Source organism: Morone saxatilis, unplaced genomic scaffold (assembly GCF_004916995.1).
Source record: "Morone saxatilis isolate NCDOM2014 unplaced genomic scaffold, NCSU_SB_2.0 Contig22, whole genome shotgun sequence".
In the NCBI taxonomy this organism is placed as follows: domain Eukaryota; kingdom Metazoa; phylum Chordata; class Actinopteri; family Moronidae; genus Morone; species Morone saxatilis.
In genome coordinates this window covers 2,825,647-2,831,106 of record NW_023339785.1, presented here as the reverse complement: position 1 = coordinate 2,831,106, position 5,460 = coordinate 2,825,647, and positions in this window count along the sequence as shown.

The following is a 5,460-nucleotide window of genomic DNA, read 5'->3' as shown; positions in this document are numbered from 1 at the left end:
GAAAACACAACGATTCCTATTTTAAGGTGATTATACACTAATGAAAACATTTCTATGAACATTATATTCCTTTCTGACAATCGATCAGACCTAAATGTTACACACTGGACCTTTAATAACTCAATAATAGCATTTTCTAAAACTTCGGAGTGCTCTTTTAAGACATGCTTTGCCTCTCTTATTTCCTACAGTGGTGCTGCAGTATAAACCCTGCTCTAGTGCTCATTGCTGAGGATGCTTGGTTCTAGCGCAGTGTAAAACATTATGCCTTCACCTATTAAGATAAATTGTTTGTATCAGATTTAAGGAGATAAACACACACAGACAAAACAACTGACCCCAAAATATTATCATGCATAATTCTTTTTGGTGAATGTTAAAGAGTGCATCACGAACATCTACAATATAAAATGTTCCTGTAAGGACCTCTAATACCTCCCCTCTACTAGCTAATAAAGCAGAAATACTCATAATGTACAAACGTCTAATAGAATTACTTACACTGATTTAATAGCTTCTCTTTTAGTTGATTTAACACAATGTTATTTTTTAAAAACACAATTTCTTCCAGTGTGCATCTGCACTTAACGCAGCCTTCTGCTGTTTGCATCACTTAAGACCTTAATGTGTACTAATTAATGAACCTGGATAAAACAATGTCTATTCAAATACTGCTTATAGTTGGGCTGTAAACATACAGAATGTATGTTTCTTTGAGAAGAGTTAATTAGCAATTAGCTATATAATGCTGTATCAACCCTTCCGACGTAACCAAATGATATGTGAAGTTTATTCATTTATTAGTACTACTATTCAAACATATATAAATTGTCTAGGTTACATAAGGGGTGGGGTGGGGTGGGTGGCCACTCTTTTTTTTGCATAGCCATTAAACACAGAAATCAGTTATCTGACGTGAACAATCACTTTCATCATGGTTAAGTAGATGGTGGAATCAGGCTTTTGTTGTGCAGATACAGCCTCGCGGGAAATACTGTTTGCAGTTATCTCTCTGATGAACTTCCCACAGCATGTTCACCTGTGTGTGTGTTCTGTATATTCTGAGATGTAGTGCTGTGGGAGGGTGGAAAACTTAATTACAGTGCTTATTTTTTAGAACCTCAGCATAATCTTGCTATTCTTTTTTTCTCCTGGCAGATATTTTATCATCAAATAAACACAGATATGACAACCTGTTGTCAGGGTTGGGTCAGATCACTTTGAAATGTAGTCATACAGTAAATACAAATGTAGTGAATACAAATTACATGGCAATGTTTGTAATTAGTAACCTAATCCCTTGGATTACAGAAAATGACAAAAAATATTTAAAAAAAAACCTTGCAGCATTAATACTTTTGGATTACTTCAAAGTCAATCTACTACAAAAAAATATGCTGCACATTTTTGAAAAGGAAGTGATGGAGATATTGCCAGGAATGGAAAGCTCTTGGAGGGACTGCTGCTGCTTGGACCTTCCATCTTGAGTCATCACTGTTCTTTCTCCCCCGCCAGGTCCGCCAAAAAGTGGAGCTGTTGTCCAAGAAATCCTGATGTGCTTCCCATGTGTTACTAGAAAATTAGTTGTTATAAAAAAAGTTTCATAATTTTAAAACTGGCATATTCTAAAGACACAACATTAAAAATGTTATCAAGTGATCCAAGACAATATGATTTAATTACAATTTTTAAAAAAATTTAAATTATTAAAATTTTTAGATTAAATTTATTTTTGTAATCTGGTTACATAATCCTGATTAAATGTTGCTACCTAACCATGCTTGTTGCCTTAGTAAATATGAATTAAACGAAGACAGAACAATGTAGTACAACAGAACTATAATATACTTATATTTATTTATAAATATATACATTTATATATTTAAATTACTTTTCCAAAACAATCTGGTGGATTTTCTGCATCAAGCTGCTTTGACTATTTACAGCAAAGCGAACATATGATGAGATTGATCAAACATTATCTCTTACTAAGTTATAATCCTTAAAATTTTCATGAATTCAAACCCTGCATTTGAATGCAACCAGGGGGTGGCTCTGTAGACAAACACATTAAAAATGTGTCTACAAGACAATAAAACTTTATTTTTCTGTAACAGCAGATCTGTTTTAAATAAGATATTTGGTTAATGACAGGCTTCACCCACAACTTCTCAGTAAAGTAACCGGCTCTTGTTACTGTGTCCTGCTGTTGTGTGGAAAACTACTCGTGCCATGTTCAGCATGAAATCTGACCACAGTTGTCCAATTATTTCTGACTGACTTCATTAAAACAACATGAGTTTGTTTGTCTGCATTGTAAACACATACACCAGTTGCTCTTCTTGTATTTCTGACACAGTAGCTGCTGAAGAAGTGTTGCTGCAGTATTAAGCCTGCTTGCTATTACCACCACTGGTGTCGCCAAAATGTATGTCTTGTGACCTCTTTAAAAACAATATGTCTATTTTGGGATCCATGTCACGCTTTTGATGTCTATGAGTTGTGCACAGTTCCACTGAATAGTCCCCTAAACTTCTTAGTTGGTTCGATTTAAGTAACTGTTCAATGCTCAAGGAGGTAAAATTATCCAGTATTTCACAAAATGAAGAACACCATCCAAGTCTGAGAACTGAAAACTGATTTGTGTAATGTCCATTAATCACCCTTCAGGTTTATCTTGTGACACTTTGGAGTTGTGCGGAATTGTCTTAAAACCTGTATTCTATGTAATGGCTTTAATGCTCCATGGGCAGCAAAGAAATTAGCTCAGTTAGCTCAGTCAACAGTTTCCTAATCAGTTTACGGTCTTAATCTTTAGTCTCTAAATTATGGTCTCATGACACCTAAATTTCCCTTTCTGGATTAATAAAGGTTTATCCAGAGACGATAGACGGTGAAGCAGGGTATGCTTTAGGGTGTGGCTACCTTGTAATTGACAAGTCACTCTCAGTGAGTCTGTCCACGGCACCGGATGAAACTCAGATAAAACTGTAAAACTAGACAGTCCGGATTAAATGCCATATTGATGGACTCCAGGTTTTAAAAATGGTACTCCACAAACCAGTGGGTGACGTCATAATAGGACCACAAACTAGCAAACAGTAGTAGTTAAAGCTAGCTGCACCTTGATCAGCTACAACTACATTACTAACACATTAATGCATCAGCATTAGCAACTCATTGTTATGGTTTTGAGTTTTAGTTGAGTATTTTCCTGTTTTTTGGTTGAAATAATCCTTCCTTGTGTGTCTTCACTTCAACTTCCCTTCCTGTCCCCTCACTAGTGTATTTAATCCATGTGTTCATTTGTCTCAGGATCAGTTTGTCTTTTTTCTGTGTGTCAAGCATTCCAAACAATTCCTAGTGTTTTCTCAGTGTTTTGTGGACTTGTACTTTGTTGTCACTATTGCGATTCAGAAGCTGCTCAAGATGTGTTTACTGCCCCCAGTGGTCAACAGTTTAGTTGAATTTTATAACACATTCTCTCTGAAGCCTAAGCATATTGTGCCTTCCCTTTATAGCTTTACTCGTGTACCATCTTGTCAAATCACTGCAAGGCCTAACAGTGTGCTCAGGTTGGTTTATAGTTCAGTGCTTGATCCACTTTCAGGTATGATGGCAGTCGGCCTGACCTTAGTGTGAACAAATGAACTGAAAATCTATGTGAACTGACCATAATGTATCTCTCTGAGAGCATTCTCTTAGTTTCATTGATATCCTGATATCATATCAAGTTATATGGTCTTCCTGAAATGACTCCGGTGAAATCAATATAACCCAATATAGCGCCACTTAACCTCGTACGATTCCAACATGAAAATGAGTTTCATGTCCCTCTGAAGCGCTCGATGTGAGCCAAATGAATTATAGAAGGGACCTGAGTGAACTCAGTGTGACTCCAACAGCAACTTGATAACTTTCAATGTCTCCAGATGACTTCAGTGACCTGAAGGTGAGTAGAGCTGACACGGTGACTTGATACAGATGTTAGACACCCCTACAGAGTCCATATGGACCCATAGGACTGCAGTCAGCTCATGATGGAGTCTAATGACTCCAAAGAACTGTGTGTGTGCCAGTGTGTGCTTCCAGCTGAGTATCAGATAAAGCAGAAAAAAAGCAACACCTAAACTTCACATTGATTAGGTTGTACCATAAATTATTGCTTCAGTTATGTAAGTGTGTGTGTGTGTGTGTGTGTAAGGTTTTGGGGGGGAGTTGGAAATGTCCTCCTTTTCTTAATATCTTTGCCTTTCAACCTACACACACACACACACACAAAAAATACTTCCTGTGAACTTGAACCTCACTGTGCGTGACTCCAGTGAGGCGAAAGTGTGCGTCTGTGTTTGTGTGTGTATGTGAGAAGTGGAAAATCAACATGGCCAGTCTGTATCACATGCCCTGGGGAATCAGCCAATCAATAATGCAGCGAACTGCAATACATCCCCTCTGTCTCTCTCACACACACACACACACCCCTACATGCGCACATGCTGCTGTCTCGAGGGGGCTGTTTGAATGTGTTTGTGCCTATGTGTGTAATGGAAGAAAAGAAAGAAAAAGGTGTGTGTGTGTGTATGAAAGGGAATATGGTGTGTAAAAGCACACACACATACACACACACACTAAGCTGCAGGAAGCAAAGGTGCTTCCAGGTGTAGTTTATATTATGAATATAAATCCATAAGGCTTTGCAAGCCTCATAACTGATGCTGCAGCTTCTCACTATGACTCACAGTTTATAGATTCCTCTTATGGATGTTTCACTCTTATCCCCGTCTATTTTAGTCGTATCTGCTCAGATGTCTTGCATTTTAAGAGTCCAACAGTGTGTCCCTGGTTAATAGCCTACTCCCTCTTGCCCGATAAGCTGCCTGAAATTGCGACTGTCTTCACTAGACAAAGAAGAGCCTTGTTTGTTAGTTCAAATGCTAAAATGACCTGTATTTACGTTTTAATGACACTTGATCTCTTGCAATTGTGTGACTGTGGATAAGCAAAGGCAGAGGTAGTGTCGCTTTGATACCGGAGATGGTTCTTATCCCATCTCCTACCAACAGTCAGCATCAGTTACAGTTAGGAAAAGATTGTCGTGATGGTTTAAAGCAGCGGTTCTTGAGCTTTTGCTGTCACGCCCCCCTTCAGAAGAAAAAAAAAGCTCATGCCCCTGCACCCCTTGATACGATGGAGACAGACTAAGAGAAAATATTAGAATAAAGTCATAATATTACGAGAATAAAGTCATAATATTGGGTCTACGAGAATAAAGTCGTAACATTACGAGAAAAAAGTCGTAATATTACGAGAAAAAAGTCGGAATTTTATGAGAACTGTCAGCCTGTTGGCTCAGCCAGCAAAACTGTTTAACGACGAAATTATCAATACGTTAGCTTACCTGTTGACTGTACGGTACGACTGAGACAAACAGCGGCTGCTGGGCTCAGGCTGAGGCTGCTG